The 17133-nt window shown below is 39.2% G+C and overlaps 1 long non-coding RNA gene across 1 annotated transcript; it reads right to left on the bottom strand.

The window, feature by feature from the left end:
• Positions 1-8876: 8876 nt before the first annotated feature.
• On the bottom strand, positions 8877-17133 carry LOC309621696. Its single transcript, XR_014240191.1, has 2 exons — positions 16341-17133; positions 8877-10553 (listed from the first exon to the last, which is right to left on the bottom strand). It is a non-coding gene; the product is annotated as an uncharacterized lncRNA (long non-coding RNA).

Genomic DNA, 17133 nt, shown 5'->3' with positions numbered 1-17133 from the left:
ATACCTCATTGTAGTTTTGATTTGCATTTCTCTAATGATTAATGATGTTGAGCATGCTTTCATGTGTCTGTTGGCCATCTGTATATCTTCTTTGGAGAAATGTCTATTTAGGTCTTCTGCCCATTTTTGGATTGGGTTGTTTGTTTTTTTGTTATTGAGCTGCATGAGCTGCTTGTAAATCTCGGAGATTAATCCTTTGTCAGTTGCTTCATTTGCAAATATTTTCTCCCATTCTGAGGATTGTCTTTTGGTCTTGTTTATGGTTTCCTTTGCTGTGCAAAAGCTTTTAAGTTTCATTAGGTCCCATTTGTTTATTTGTGTTCTTATTTCCATTTCTCTAGGATCTGGGTCAAAAAGGATCTTGCTGTGATTTATGTCATAGAGTGTTCTGCCTATGTTTTCCTCTAAGAATTTTATAGTGTCTGGCCTTACACTTAGGTCTTTAATCCATTTTGAGTTTATTTTTGTGTATGGTGTCAGGGAGTGTTCTAATTTCATACTTTTACATGTACCTGTCCAATTTTCCCAGCACCACTTATTAAAGAGGCTGTCTTTTCTCCACTGTATATGCTTGCCTCCTTTATCAAAGATAAGGTGACCATATGTGCGTGGGTTTATCTCTGGGCTTTCTATCCTGTTCCATTGATCTATATTTCTGTTTTTGTGCCAGTACCAAACTGTCTTGATTACTGTAGCTTTGTAATATAGTCTGAAGTCAGGGAGCCTGATTCCTCCAGCTCCATTTTTCGTTCTCAAGATTGCTTTGGCTATTCGGGGTCTTTTGTGTCTCCATAGAAATTGTGAAATTTTTGGTTCTAGTTCTGTGAAAAATGCCAGTGGTAGTTTGATAGGGATTGCATTGAATCTGTAGATTTCTTTGGGTAGTAGAGTCATTTTCACAATGTTGATTCTTCCAATCCAAGAACATGGTATATCTCTCCATCTATTTGTATCATCTTTAATTTCTTTCATCAGTGTCCTATAATTTTCGGCATACAGGTCTTTTGTCTCCTTAGGTAGGTTTATTCCTAGATATTTTATTCTTTTTGTTGCAATGGTAAACGGGAGTGTTCTCTTAATTTCACTTTCAGATTTTTCATCATTAGTATATAGGAAGGCAAGAGATTTCTGTGCATTAATTTTGTATCCTGCTACTTTACCAAATTCATTGATTAGCTCTAGTAGTTTTCTGGTGCCAGTTTTAGGATTCTCTATGTATAGTATCATGTCATCTGCAAACAGTGACAGCTTTACTTCTTCTTTTCCGATTTGGATTCCTTTTATTTCTTTTTCTTCTCTGATTGCTGTGGCTAAAACTTCCAAAACTATGTTGAATAATAGTGGTGAGAGTGGGCAACCTTGTCTTGTTCCTGATCTTAGTGGAAATGGTTTCAGTTTTTCACCATTGAGGACAATGTTGGCTGTGGGTTTGTCATATATGGCCTTTATTATGTTGAGGAAAGTTCCCTCTATGCCTACTTTCTGCAGGGCTTTTATCATAAATGGGTGTTGAATTTTGTCGAAAGCTTTCTCTGCATCTATTGAGATGATCATATGGTTTTTCTCCTTCAATTTGTTAATATGATGTATTCACGTTGATTGATTTGCGTATATTGAAGAATCCTTGCATTCCTGGAATAAACCCCACTTGATCATGGTGTATGATCCTTTTAATGTGCTGTTGGATTCTGTTTGCTAGTATTTTGTTGAGGATTTTTGCATCTGTGTTCATCAGTGATATTGGCCTGTAGTTTTCTTTCTTTGTGACATCTTTGTCTGGTTTTGGTATCAGGGTGATGGTGGCCTCGTAGAATGAGTTGGGGAGTGTTCCTCCCTCTGCAATATTTTGGAAGAGTTTGAGAAGGATAGGTGTTAGCTCTTCTCTAAATGTTTGATAGAATTCGCCTGTGAAGCCATCTGGTCCTGGGCTTTTGCTTGTTGGAAGGTTTTTAATCACAGTTTCAATTTCAGTGCTTGTGATCGGTCTGTTCATATTTTCTATTTCTTCCTGGTTCAGTCTCGGCGGGTTGTGCATTTCTAAGCATCTGTCCATTTCTTCCAGGTTGTCCATTTTATTGGCATAGAGTTGCTTGTAGTAATCTCTCATGATCGTTTGTATCTCTGCAGTGTCAGTGGTTACTTCTCCTTTTTCATTTCTAATTCTATTGATTTGAGTCTTCTCCCTTTTTCTCTTGATGAGTCTGGCTAATGGTTTATCAATTTTGTTTATCTTCTCGAAGAACCAGCTTTTAGTTTCATTGATTTTTGCTATTGTTTCCTTCATTTCTTTTTCATTTATTTCTGATCTGATCTTTATGATTTCTTTCCTTCTGCTAGCTTTGGGGTTTTTTTGTTCTTCTTTCTCTAATTGCTTTAGGTGCAAGGTTAGGTTGTTTATTCGAGATGTTTCCTGTTTCTTGATGTAGGCTTCTATTGCTATAAACTTCCCTCTTAGCACTGCTTTTGCTGTGTCCCATAGGTTTTGGGTCGTCGTGTCTCCATTGTCATTTGTTTCTAGGTATTTTTTGATTTCCCCTTTGATTTCTTCAGTGATCACTTCGTTAATAAGTAGTGTATTGTGTAGCCTCCATGTGTTTGTATTTTTTACAGACCTTTTCCTGTAATTGATATCTAGTCTCATAGCGTTGTGGTCAGAAAAGATACTTGATACGATTTCAATTTTCTTAAATTTACCAAGGCTTGTTTTGTGACCCAAGATATGATCTATCCTGGAGAATGTTCCATGAGCACTTGAGAAAAATGTGTATTCTGTTGTTTTTGGGTGGAATGTCCTATAAATATCAATTAAGTCCATCTTGTTTAATGTATCATTTAAAGCTCGTGTTTCCTTATTTATTTTCATTTTGGATGATCTGTCCATTGGTGAAAGTGGGGTGTTAAAGTCCCCTACTATGATTGTGTTGCTGTCGATTTCCCCTTTTATGGCTGTTAGTATTTGCCTTATGTACTGAGGTGCTCCTATGTTGGGTGCATAAATGTTTACAATTGTTATATCTTCTTCTTGGATCGATCCCTTGATCATTATATAGTGTCCTTCTTTGTCTCTTGTAATAGTCTTTATTTTAAAGTCTATTTTGTCTGATATGAGAATTGCTACTCCAGCTTTCTTTTGATTTCCATTTGCATGGAATATCTTTTTCCATCCCCTCACTTTCAGTCTGTATGTGTCTCTAGGTCTGAAGTGGGTCTCTTGTAGACAGCATATATATGGGTCTTGCTTTTGTATCCATTCAGCCAGTCTGTGTCTTTTGGTGGGAGCATTTAATCCATTTATATTTAAGGTAATTATTGATATGTATGTTCCTATTCCCATTTTCTTAAATAGTTTATGTTTGTTATTGTAGGTGTTTTCCTTCTCTTGTGTTTCTTGCCTAGAGAAGTTCCTTTAGCATTTGTTGTAAAGCTGGTTTGGTGGTGCTGAACTCTCTCAGCTTTTGCTTGTCTGTAAAGGTTTTCATTTCTCCATCGAATCTGAATGAGATCCTTGCTGGGTAGAGTAACCTTGGTTGTAGGTTTTTCTCCTTCATGACTTTAAGTATATCCTGCCACTCCCTTCTGGCTTGCAGAGTTTCTGCTGAAAGATCAGATGTTAACCTTATGGGGATTCCCTTGTGTGTTATTTGTTGTTTTTCCCTTGCTGCTCTTAATATGCTTTCTTTATATTTAATTTTTGATAGTTTGATTAATATGTGTCTTGGCATGTTTCTCCTTGGATTTATCCTGTATGGGACTCTCTGTGCTTCCAGGACTTGATTAACTATTTCCTTTCCCATATTAGGGAAGTTTTCAACTATAATCTCTTCAAATATTTTCTCAGTCCCTTTCTTTTTCTCTTCTTCTTCTGGGACCCCTATAATTCGAATGTTGGTGCGTTTAATGTTGTCCCAGAGGTCTCTGAGACTGTCCTCAGTTCTTTTCATTCTTTTTTCTTTATTCTGCTCTGCAGTAGTTATTTCCACTATTTTATCTTCCAGGTCACTTATCCGTTCTTCTGCCTCAGTTATTCTGCTATTGATCCCGTCTAGAGTATTTTTAATTTCATTTATTGTGTTTTTCATCGTTGCTTGGTTCCTCTCTAGTTCTTCTACGTCCTTGTTAAATGTTTCTTGCATTTTGTCTATTCTATTTCCAAGATTTTGGATCATCTTTACTATCATTATTCTGAATTCTTTTTCAGGTAGACTGCCTATTTCCTCTTCATCTGTTAGGTCTGGTGTGTTTTGACCCTGCTCCTTCACCTGCTGTGTGGTTTTTTGTCTTCTCATTTTGCTTATCTTACTGTGTTTGGGGTCTCCTTTTCACAGGCTGCAGGTTCGTAGTTCCCGTTGCTTTTGGTATCTGTCCCCAGTGGCTAAGGTTGGTTCAGTGGGTTGTGTAGGCTTCCTGGTGGAGGGGACTAGTGCCTGTGTTCTGGTGGATGAGGTTGGATTTTGTCTTTCTGGTGGGCACGTCCACGTCTGGTGGTGTGTTTTGGGGTGTCTGTGGCCTTATTATGATTTTAGGCAGCCTCTCTGCTAATGGATGGGGCTGTATTCCTGTCTTGCTAGTTGTTTGGCATAGGGTGTCCAGCACTGTAGCTTGCTGGTCGTTGAGTTAAGCTGGGTCTTGATGTTGAGATGGAGGTCTCTGAGAGATTTTCACCGTTTGATGTTACGTGGAGAAGGGAGGTCTCTTGTGGACCAGTGTCCTGAAGTTGGCTCTCCCACCTCAGAGGCACAGCCCTGATGCCTGGCTGGAGCACCAAGAGCCTTTCGTCCACATGGCTCAGGATAAAAAGGAGAAAAAAATAGAAAGAAAGAAAGAAAGAAAGAGGATAAAATAAAATAAAATAAAGCTATTATAATAAAAAATAAGAAAAAAAATTAAGAATAAATGTATTCAGAAAAAAATGTTTTTTTAATTTTTAAAAATAGATTTATTAATTTTTTGTAGTAAAAAATAAGAAAAAAATTATTAAGAAAAAAATTTATTAAGAAAAAATGTTTAATTTTTTAAAATAAAAAATATGAAAAAACTTATTAAAAAATTTTTTTAATTTCTAAAAATAGAAAATAAGGGAAAAATTATTAAGAAAACATTTATTAGGAATAAAAATTTTTTTGAGTGAACAAAAAAACAAGCAAAGAAAAAAAACATGGACGGACCTAACCCTAGGACTAATGGTGAAAGCAAAGCTATACAGACAAAATCTCACCCAGAAGCATACACATATACACTCACAAAAAAAGGAAAAGGGGAAAAATTAATATATTCTGCTCCCAAAGTCCACCTCTTGAATTTGGGATGATTCGTTGTCTATTCAGGTATTCAACAGATGCAGGCACATCAAGTTGTTTGTGGAGCTTTAACCCACTGCTTCTGAGGCTGCTGGGAGAGACTTCCCTTTCTCTTCTTTGTTCGTACAGCTCCCGGAGTTCAGCTTTGGATTTGGACCCGCCTCTGCGTGTAGGTCGCCTGAGGGCGTCTGTTCCCCGCCCAGACAGGACGGGGTTAAAGAAGCAGCTGCTTCGGGAGCTCTGGCTCACTCAGGCCGGGGGGGAGGGAGCGGTATGGAGGAGGTGGGGCAAGCCTGCGGCAGCAGAGGCCGGCGTGACATTGCAGCAGCCTGAGGCGCGCCGTGCGTTCTCCCGGCGAAGTTGTCCCTGGATCACGGGATCCTGGCAGTGGCGAGCTGCACAGGCTCCCGCGAGGGGCGGTGTGTAGAGTGACCTGTGCTCGCACACAGGCTTCTTGGTGGCGGCAGCAGCAGCCTTAGCGTCTCCCGCCCGCCTCTGGGGTCCGCGCTTATAGCCGCGGCTCGCGCCCGTCTCTGGAGCTCGTTTAGGCGGCGCTCTGAATCCCCTCTCCTTGCGCGCCACGAAACAAAGAGGCAAGAAAAAGTCTCTTGCCTCTTTGGCAGCTGCAGACTTTTTCCCGGACTCCCTCTCGGCTACCACCGAAGCCCAAGCCTCAGCTCCCAGCCCCCACCCGCCCCAGCGGCTGAGCAGACAAGCCTCTCGGGCTGGTGAGTGCCACTCAGCACCGCTCCTCCGTGCAGGAATCTCTCCGCTTTGCCCTCCGCACCCCTGTGGCTGCGCTCTCCTCCGTGGCTCCGAAGCTTCCCCCCTCTGCCACCCACAGTCTCTGCCCGTGAAGGGGCTTCCTAGTGTGTGGAAACCTTTCCTCCTTCACAGCTCCCTCCCACTGGTGCAGGTCCTGTCCCTATTCTTTTGTCTCTGTTTTTTCTTTTTTCTTTTGCCCTACCCAAGTACGTGGGGAGTCTCTTGCCTTTTGGGAGTTCTGACGTCTTCTGCCAGCGTTCAGTGGGTGTTCTGTAGGAGCAGTTCCACGTGTAGATGTATTTCTACTGTATCTGTGGGAAGGAAGGTGATCTCCTCGTCTTACTCTTCCGCCATCTTGCCCCTCTCCCTATACTTCTTTAGACATGGTTTCATTTAGTTCTTTGAACATATTTTAAATAGCTATTTTAACATCTTCATTTAGTAAGTCCAATGTCTGAGATTCCTCACAGACAGTTTCTAAACTTTTGTATGGTCCATATATTTTTTTTTTACTTTGAATTTCCATATCTTGTAACTTTTTGTTGAAAACTCGACATCTTAAAAAATATAATGTGACAACCCTGGAAATCAGAGTCTACTACCTCCCTACAGTTTCCTGCTGTTGCTTTACGCTGTTTTTTTTTTAAGTAACTTTTCTGAACAAATTCTATGAAGTCTACTGAAGCTGCCACTCAACTAGCTTAGTGGTCAGCTAATGCCTAGATGGAGGTATCCTTAAACATCTAGAAACAATAAATCTCCCTGTCTTTGCCGAGGGACTACGTGCACATAGCCATCAACGCTGAGGGCAGGGAGTTATCAATTCTGCCTTAGCCTTCCCTTTCTTCTTGCCCAGAGCCTCAAGGGCAGCCAAAGGTAAAGGGTAGGCCCCTCTCAGATCTTTCCTGAGCATGCACTCAGGCCTGTGCACACTTGTGGTCTTCTAGAGTCCTAGGAATATATCAATGCTTTTCAAAATATCTATGGACATCTCATCCTCAGTTTTTCCGTTAAAGCTTTTGGTTAGTCTATTGTTTGTCTAAAGTGTTATCCACTGCCTCCTGCATTGTGACATTAAAACAGTTGCCTGGGGACTTCCCTGGTGGTCTAGGGGGTAAGACTCCGGGCTCCCAATGCAGGGGCCCCGGGATCGATCCCTGGTCAGGGAACTAGGTCCTGCAACTAAGGAGTCCGCATGCCGCAACGAAGATCCTGAGTGGTGCAACTAAGACCCGGCGCAGCCAAAATAAATAAATAAAATAAATAAATATTTAAGAAACTAAAATAAAACACTTGCCTGTAAGTGTTTTTTGACAAACACCTCACACATAGACACAGAGGCTCATACGCACTGGATAGCTCTGAGTAAGGTCAAATAAAGATAAGCCTTTTGAGTGGAGTCTTCCAGAGAGCCATCAGACAGATCAAATACTGACAATTCTTTGGGAATGAAATTGTGAAAGAGGTCCAGCTCTGTTCTGCTCCCTCCAGTCCTGGGAATGCAGGCTGATATTTTTCAAGGTTATCACTGAGCTGAGTGTGGCAATGAGAATAGGGCAAGGTAAAATGCCACAAGCTTACTATTCTTATCAAGGTTCAGCCATTTTTCTTGAATAAATGCTTACTACAAAAGCTACAAGCCTTTGGTTAATTTCGAGTTTTGGAAAAGTTTTCCATAAAGTTTTGCCAAAATTCTGTTGCTTTTATCACAGGGCAAAATGTTGGAGGTCTTTACTCCACCATTTTTTTCTGCTATTAACTCCTCACTTTGTTTTAAAAATCCCAACCAGTTCTCTCCCCATGGCTTTTTGCTCCTATTGACAGTACTAGTACACAAAATATTTAAATGTCTTTAAATGAATATAAAAATAACATCTATATTATATATTGGTATGAGGTATAAAATGGCTTACAAAAAAAAAGACATAGTACCTATCTTCACAGAACTTACTGTCAGATATAAATGAAATCCTGTTACTACTTCAGAGTGTTACTTGACCTAATGAGTAAATCTCTAACATCTATCATACCTATCTTCACAGAACTTACTGTCAGATATAAATGAAATCCTGTTACTACTTCAGAGTGTTACTTGACCTAATGAGTAAATCTCTAACATCTATCTCTTTCTTTGCGAGGTTACCTTTGCCTTGTTTTTTTGTTTTTGTTTTGTTTTTAATTTATTTATTTTTATTTTTGCCTGTGTAGGGTCTTCGGTGCTGTGCACGGGCTTCCTCTAGTTGCGGCGAGCGGGGGCTACATTTCGTTGCAGTGCGCGGGCTTCTCATTGCAGTGGCTTCTCTTGTTGTGGAGCACGGGCTCTAGGCATGCGGGCTTCAGTAGTCGTGGCTCGCAGGCTCTAAAGCGCAGGCTCAGTAGTTGTGGCGCACAGGCTTAGTTGCTCTGTGGCATGTGGGATCTTCCCGGACCAGGGCTGGAACCCGTGTCCTCTGTATTGGCAGGCGGATTCTTAACCACTGCGCCACCAGGGAAGTCCCTTTGTTTTTGTCTCTAAAAGAATTTTATGAGTTCAATTGTTTACTCATTCTCAACTGAGGAGAAATTATTTGGTCCAAATATCTGCAATGGTTTATGACTTGCCCTTGGCCCCAAACTCTAGTTGGATCTTTCTAGTATCTATAGAATCACAACATACTAATAGACACTATCTATCAGAACAATTCCTAGGCTTTCATCTAGATCAGCTCTACTGGTCTAAGAAACTATTATTTTCTACTGTCAACTCCCTCACTCTCAGAATAGATGCAGAACATGATAAATGACAACCTCAAGTATATATAGCCAACAGATCTCTTCTTGTCTAACTGATGCATTCAGTACTTTATTTATACGGACAGTATTTCTCAGGATACAGTGTACCATCCCTGAGTCATTTCCTCTTCCCACTACTGTCCAATTTTTCTCAAAGTTAATGTCTCCAAAGGGAAGAGTTAGGATGTAAATGAATAGAAGTACACAGGAGGCCTCAAAAAATACTGGAACACCTGATTAGACTTCTATTGGTACATTCTGTCTTCTGAACTAGGGGGCTGAAAGTGAGACTGAGATAAAAGATTTTCCTACCTACAATCAATTAAGTAAGCTTGTTTTATGTCTCGTAGCCACTAAGTGAGTTTTTAAAATCATAGCCATGCAGGTAGTGAAAATTTCTTCCAGTTCCTGGTTATAGGCTTCATAATCAATCCTAACATATGAGCATTTTGTGGTTCTTTTTTTCAGTGGCATCACAGTGGGAAATCAGGAGCAATTATATCGGGGCTTTAACTCAGTTACCATTAGATACTAGTTGGGTCCTCTTAAAATTAACAGAAAATCTGCGTAAGACCAGGGACAACTACTTTCTTTTTAATTTCTACACCTATAAAGATGTCTATTGACAAATCATGAACAATTTATATCTAAACTGAACCAAGTCAACTCCTGTGGACCAATCAATATGTTATCCCAACAATCAAAACCCCGCACCATACCAACTCCGTATCCTTATAATTTTCCACAGAAAATATTTATTCAGTTCCTCCACAGGATGCTATTCATTTTCTAAATCTGCAGTTCTATTGTGGTGATCTCACAGGGATGTTGTGGGATATTTTAAAATTCTAGAGAAAGAGTGATATGTAATATCTGGTGTACAGGACAAAAACTAATCGCTAAAGATAGTTTAAAGTTTCAACATTAGATACTGCTACATTCCTTTCAATGCTGCTGTCTGTATCTCTGCAGAGTTGGATTTTTGACGGTTTCTGTAACAAAAGCAATAAATGAGGGTGGTTGTGTCCAATCTCATCTCAAGGTTTGAGAAACTGTGCCCTAATAGCCACACATATCTCGTTAGCAAGTAATTATGCATATTTCTGAACAAAGTAAAATGTTTTCTTTCAAACACAAAACGAAAAATATTTTTGCTTATTAAGCTGTAAGATCAAAACGCTAAGTATTTTTATACCCTAATAACATAATAGCTTAGTGTCTGAAAAAATACTTCATGTATTTATATGCTGCTGATGATTTATATCCCCACGATGATGAGAAAAGAAATCACCCAAACACTAAGGTGACTGTGAACAGAGAAAACTTGGAAACCTTTGTCCTAGATGGAGTCCACTAACCCAAACAAGTAACTGTTCATACAATTTTCTTCAAATATTTATCAAATGTTTGAGTGTACACAATACATCTGACCAAATAACTCACCTATCTGAACCAGAGCCTGTGTCATGAAAATCTCCATGTTTCACTTAAAGATTAAAGAGCACTGAGCTTTCATATGTCATCCAGAATTAAACAGCCAATCCACAAATAAAATTTCAAAAAATAAAATTTTGAATAATTTCTGCATAATACCTGAGTGTGAGCTCTCAATGGTGGTGTCTGACTTGGAATCCAGAGATGAAGGAATTTGTCTTAATTGGGGAACATAGTACATCTTTGTACTACCAGAAGGCTTATATGGCAACAGTAAAGGCTGGCCTAAGGACATAAAGATCAGAATAATTAATAAGAAAACATTTATTAATTAACTGAACAAATATTAAGCACCTTTAATGTGCCAAGCAGTGGTCAAGATTCTTGGAATGTATCAGTAAACTAGCATTCTAGAAGAGGGAGATAGACAGTAAACAATTAGCATACTAAATAAGTAAATCACCTAGTATTTTTATAAATTATTAGTGACATAAAAAATTAGAAAATACTGGGACTTCCCTGGTGGTGCAGTGGGTTAAGAATCTGCCTGCCAATGCAGGGGACAGGGGTTCGATACCTGGTCTGGGAAGATCTCACATGCTGTGGAGCAACTAAGCCTGTGCACCACAACTACTGAGCCTGCGTGCCACAACTACCAAAGCCCGCCCGCCCTAGAGCCCGAGCGCCACAACTACTGAGCCCATGTGCCGCAACTACTGAAGCCCACGTGCTCTAGGGCCCTTGTGCTGCGAGTACTGAGCCCTCGTGCTGCAACTACTGAAACCTGTGCGCCTAGAGCCCACGCTCTGCAACAGGAGAAGCCACAATAAGAAACCCATGCACCACAACGAAGAGTAGCCCCTACTCACCACAGCTAGGGAAAGCCCGTGTGCAGCAACAAAGACCCAAAACAGCCACTCCCCCCCCAAAAATTAGAAAATGCTGAGGAAGATTAGAAGTATTTGGGAAATTGCAGCAGGATGCAGTTTAAATAGAGTGGTAAGGGTAGGATTCATTGAGAAGACGACTTCTTAGCAATCTATTCCATATTTAGATGGCTCTAACTAAGAAACACTTTATCTTATATTGAACCCAAACCTGGTCGTTGTTAACCCCTACTACTGATCTTTGAAGGTTCTCCCTCCAGAGTCATAGAAAGTAAATCTAATTCTCTTCTATGTGGCAGATTTTCAAAATAAGTTTCCCATTAAAAAAGTATAACTTCTCAATATTAAAAAAATACACAGAAATAAAAAAGACAAAGTCTTACCACTCAAAGATAACTATTATTAATATTTTAATGTATTTCTACAGGTCTTTCCTCTGTATTTCTTATTTGTTTACATAGTTGTGTATAGTATGTATAATGTGGAATTCAGTTTTTCTACTTTACATTGATAATAAAATATTCATTTTATTTCCTATCTTCACATTTTTTATCATTCTACTACACATTAAGTGTATTTAACCCTTCTCATAATGTTAAAAATTTAGGCTGGATTAAATTTTCAATAATAAAGAATTCTGTAATAAAGACTTCCTGTTTAATAGCATACCCATTCTCCCCTGCTGCCCCATTTCACATAAGTTTTCTGATTTCAGAGTGAAAAATTATGTCATTTATAAAGTTTCTTTTTTTTAAATACTAACTGCTAAAATTCTTTCTAAAATGTCTGTGACATGGTAGTAATTTGATTATTATAGAAGATGAAATCTTTTTCTTCTTCTTCTTATTTTTTTGCTTCATTGGGTCTTCATTGCTGCACGCGGGCTTTCTCTAGTTGCGGTGTGGGGGGGCTACTGTTCGTTGTGGTGCGCGAGCTTCTCACTCTTCTCACTGCAGTGGCTTCTCTTGTTGTGGAGCACAGGCTCTAGGCACGCAGGCTTCAGTAGTTGTGGAGCATGGGCTCAGTAGTTGTGGCTCGCAGGCTCTAGAGCACAGGCTCAGTAGTTGTGGCACACGGGCTTAGTTGCTCTGCGGCATGTGGGATCTTCCCGGACCAGGGCTCGAACCCGTGTCCCCTGCACTGGCAGGTGGATTCTTAACCACTGCGCCACCAGGGAAGTCCCTGAAATCTTTTTCTATACACTTGTTTTTCTTTCATGATGTGGTAGAAACTCTCTCTCTCTCTGTAACAGCATTTTGATATTTAGCTGGGTACATACTGCTCATCTGTACACTGTATTTCCCAATCTCCCTTGCAGACATGTATGGACATATGACTAAGTCTGGGCCCATAGGTCAAGGGTGAGAATAATGTCTGCAACTTCCAGGCATCCCATTAAAACACTCCACCGGCTGCTGCTAAAATTTATCCTCCCCATTACTCTTCTTTTCCAGTATTTTCTTTATTAGTCTTCCGGAAAAAACTTAAGATCAATTAAACAAGTTCAAAAGAACAATTCCATTAGAATTTTGAGTAGAATTACATTAGAGTTTAAATTCATTTGGGAATAAATGACATCTTTAAATATTCAATTTTCCCATTCAGAAATATCCCATCCCTCCTTTTAGTCTACTCTCCTTTTCTATGCCTACACAAAGGATTAGTATTGCCATCACATGAGTCCTATAAAATTCTTGTTTAGGTTACTCCTCAGTATTCATGGGGTTGTACTGCTCATTCAAATAGAATTTTGTAGATAGCTACCACTTCTCCTGATTAAACACAACAGCTTCTTCAGTTTATCCTTATGGACCATGGTCTTCTCTTGCATCCTGTAATCACCTCTAGATGGACTCCTAGTTGCCCATGTCTAGTTTATAAAAATCAAAATACTCTAGACAGAGTCTGATAGTCCCAGAGTAGAATGAGATCTCCTTCATTCTGGACGCAATAACAACTTTTATATTACTTAGAATTGTGTTACCATCCTTGACCACTCCATCATTCTGATGATTTGACATGGAATCCATATTACTAGTACCCTGCTTCCAACCAAGGAACTGACTTCATAGTGAAGGAAATGAGACAACAGGCTGATGCCTAAAGGGAGTCACTGTTCTCCTCACAAGCCTGATCACCCACAGCTATGGTAAACTCAAAAACAAAAAAGCGAGTGAACAATTTACTGATAACTGTCATGGCACAAGCTGGGAGGCATCACTTTCTGAGGCTGGAATGCTAGCTTGCCAAATACGGCATGTGCTCAGAACCACATATGGCACTTGCCTATCCTACAGACAGAATGCATATATTTAGGAACAAAGGCAGAAGCCTTTAAAATCTTTTGCTTTCTATCTCTGTGACTCTGCTTTGTTTGATGGAAGATCTTAGAAATAAGGGAGGGGCACTTCTACCGGGAGACAGGAGCCATCTAGTCATTTTACATTCTTTATGTCACTGAAACAATACAGGGAATAGGATGCCATAGTGTTGACTAAAACTACAATTGACCTTAACTATCAGGGAGAAATAAGGTTACCTTAAAAGAAGAAAGTCAGTAGGAGTATGGCTTACACCTAGGGGACCACTTTACCAAGCCTGGTCATAGAAATTAACAAAAAATGACCTTAAACCTATGCAGGGCTAGCAAAGCCTTAGACTACTTAGGAATACTTGTACCAACCTATCAGGCAAAGCCCCAGCCAATGAGAACCTGGCTGAATTCAAGGAGAATGAAGAAATGTATAGAGGCTGGAAGAATTTAAATAACAGGAAAAATAGGCTGTAGCCTCTACTTCTCTTTGGACGTTGCTGTAGTCATTATTGTTAGAATATTGACTTAGTAGTTTTCTTCCTCCACCAGTGTATATAAAGCTTGGTGGTGATGGTTAAATTTACCATTTAGTTCAAAGTTTGCAGAAAATGGACAACAACAATTGGGCAGAATTACAATGGACCCAGGGCAAGAATGGCTACCATGTGGAGATGGAGAATTCAGAGGCAAGATAAGTGGCTTTTTGAAATTCTCAACAACTTTCTGTTTGGATGCAGAAGTCTTAAAGTTACTTTGGACTGCCTATCTCTGGGGGAAGAAGCGACTATTCAGCAAATAATGGTTGTTCCTGGGAGAGAAAGAAAGGACTGCAGAAGGGTAAAGAAGAAAGTCCAACCATAAACTTTATTCCTTCAAAAAACTTGCAAATGGAACTAAATATAAACATATAGCATATTACTCTTAATTTGTTAATTCAGAGCAGTGGACACATAGTCATAAATTCAACATGCTATTCTGTATACTTTTAAAATATTTTTAAAATTTTACTTCTGAATCCACAGAGTTAAAAATCTTTTATTATTAAACCAAATAATATTTCTCTTTTAAAGGAGTCCTTTCTACCAAGTACCTGTATGTAAAGGTAAGACCGTGAACTGTGGGCTCTATGTAGACCGATCCATTTGATGTCAGAAGAGGTATAAAATACACTTTCACAGTTGGATTTCCTCTCCTGTGCTCTGCCACCAACATGAAAACAGCATACCCAGAGTAGCCTGGGTTTCAGTACAAGGCATGTGGAACAGACCCAAACCGTTTTTGCATCCTGATGCCAAACTCCAACTGACTCATAAGCCCATGAGTGAGGAAAGCAAATGTCTGTTGTTATAAAGCACTGAGATTTTCGAGGTTCTTATACAGTATCACGGTGGCAATAGGTAACTGACACATTAAAGGTGTTCTGTGTGATATTGATTAGACTATACATTTGGGGGGCATAATTTTATATCACAATAAAAATGTATAAGAAATATAACCATCTCGGGTTTCCCTGATAGCGCAGTGGTTAAGAATCCGCCTGCCAATGCAGGGGACACGGGTGCCAGCCCTGGTCCGGGAAGATCCCCCATGCCGCGGAGCAACTAAGCCCATGTGCCACAACTACTGAGCCTGCGCTCTAGAGCCCGCGAGCCACAACTACTGAGCCCATGCACCGAAGCCCACGCGCCTAGAGCCCGTGCTCCACCACAAGAGAAGCCACCGCAATGAGAAGCCCGTGCACCGCAACGAAGAGTAGCCCCCGCTCGCCGCAACTAGAGAAAGGCTGCACGCAGCGATGAAGACCCAACACAGCCAAAAATAAAATAAATAAAAGTAAAAAAAAAAAAAAGAAAAGAAATATAACCATTTCAACATATAAATGTATTTATTCAAATTAAATTCAGTGCAATTTACATGTGGAACTAAGCAATTTTCTTTATACATTTAGGCATATTCCATTTATACCTACAGACAGATAAACTTTTTGCACAAGTAGGAAAACTTAAAATATATTTTGAATAGATTTGTACAAACTGTTGAATACTTTAAAATTAGTAATTGAAAGTTCCCACCCTCATTTGGAGGTAGAATGGGAACTTAACTTTCCAGTTACTGGTCTGAAAAAGAAAATAACTTGCTATAATTTTGAATGTTATATAGTATAAGCACTATAAAAATATCACTGTCATGATAGCATAGGAACACTCTAAATGTAGACCTTATGGTAGAAATTGCTAGCTGTTCACCAAAACTCATTTCTTCTTCATCCTGGAAAGCACAGCTAAACTATTCCTAGTCAGTGGAAAGTGATGTGGGCCACACCTAGGCCTAGCCCATAAAAGCCTCCCAACATGTGCTCCTCCATGCTTTTCGTCCCTTTCAGTTGACTATGATGATGAATCCAAGGTTCCATGTTTTAAAGAAAGCAGAGTCACAGTCAACCTGGGTCCCTGCTCAACGTTTCTTGAGCAAGAAATAGACTGGTATTGTGTTTGCTATCTGTTCACTGTATCATGCAAAACAATAGTAAAAGAAACAATGCCAAATAGTTATCTACCTCCCTAAAATTGAACCTCTATAGTTTTTATGTTTTCATGAACTACTTGCATTCTTATGACAAGTATTATGAGTTGAAAATACGTCAGCCACAAGTAGCATGAGTTTCACATAGGTTGTTAACTTCACTAGAAATTGAAGTAAAAACATAATAAATTATATTCTCTTCATAGCTATGTAAATAAAAGATGTTTTAATCATGTACAACCTAATGCTTAAAATTAAAATTAGGTTTTCTAACTAGAAAGACCCAATCAAGAAATTTCTTAGTTAATGACACACAAAAGTTGGTAATGTGACCTAAAATTCTCTTACCATCTGTGCCATGAAGAACAGTAATCTGTTGGACTGAAGATGATGAAGCAAACTTGACAGGAACTTTGCCCAACTTCTGTGTACTGAGGTCTGGAATATCATGTCCACGATCTTCAGCATTAACAAAAATCTCAGATGAAAACATGGTTTTTCCTGGACTCTCTGTTGTTATCTGAGTGACTGCATCAGATGATAATTTTCCAGAGAAGGGAGAAAACGGGGTCTTAATCTCCTTTGGTGATCTGAACAAAAAAGAGAAAGCACACAGCAGGTCATATCCTTGGCTTATCAGATACTGTAATTTCTTTCCAAATGTGGCTTCAATATTTTTTGGAGACACATCCAACTCAAATGGTTAAGTTATTTCTGCAGTACCCTTTGCTTTTTTACATACTTATTACAGGGTGATCATGCATGAGTTTACTTTTACTTATTTTAAAATCTACTTTTATTTTGGATTTAGAATGCTATTATATAAGGAAAGGGTACTTTTCAGTTGAAGTGGAAAGATATCCATTAAAAAATAATTACTGGAAGTCCACTATAAATTAGGGGACTATGCTAAACGCATAGAGTGTACAAAAATAAAAAAGAAACAGAGCCTTTCCTCAAAAAGTTTGTATGTCAGTGGGGGAACCAGAGGTTTTTAAGGTTGTAATTATGTATATAGATTATAAAGAATCCATATTAAAACATAATGGAGTAAATAAATGAGTGTATAAATAAATAAATAATAGGAGGGAGGGAGAAGACAAATCTTGCCAACAGAAGAATTCCATATGTAGGTAACCTC

The sequence above is a fragment of the Balaenoptera borealis genome, assembly GCF_965194805.1.
Source record: "Balaenoptera borealis genome assembly, contig: HAP1_SCAFFOLD_901, whole genome shotgun sequence".
NCBI classification, from domain to species: Eukaryota; Metazoa; Chordata; class Mammalia; order Artiodactyla; family Balaenopteridae; genus Balaenoptera; species Balaenoptera borealis.
The sequence above is the reverse complement of the archived record's forward strand: the minus strand, read 5'-3'. Positions and strand labels throughout refer to the sequence as shown.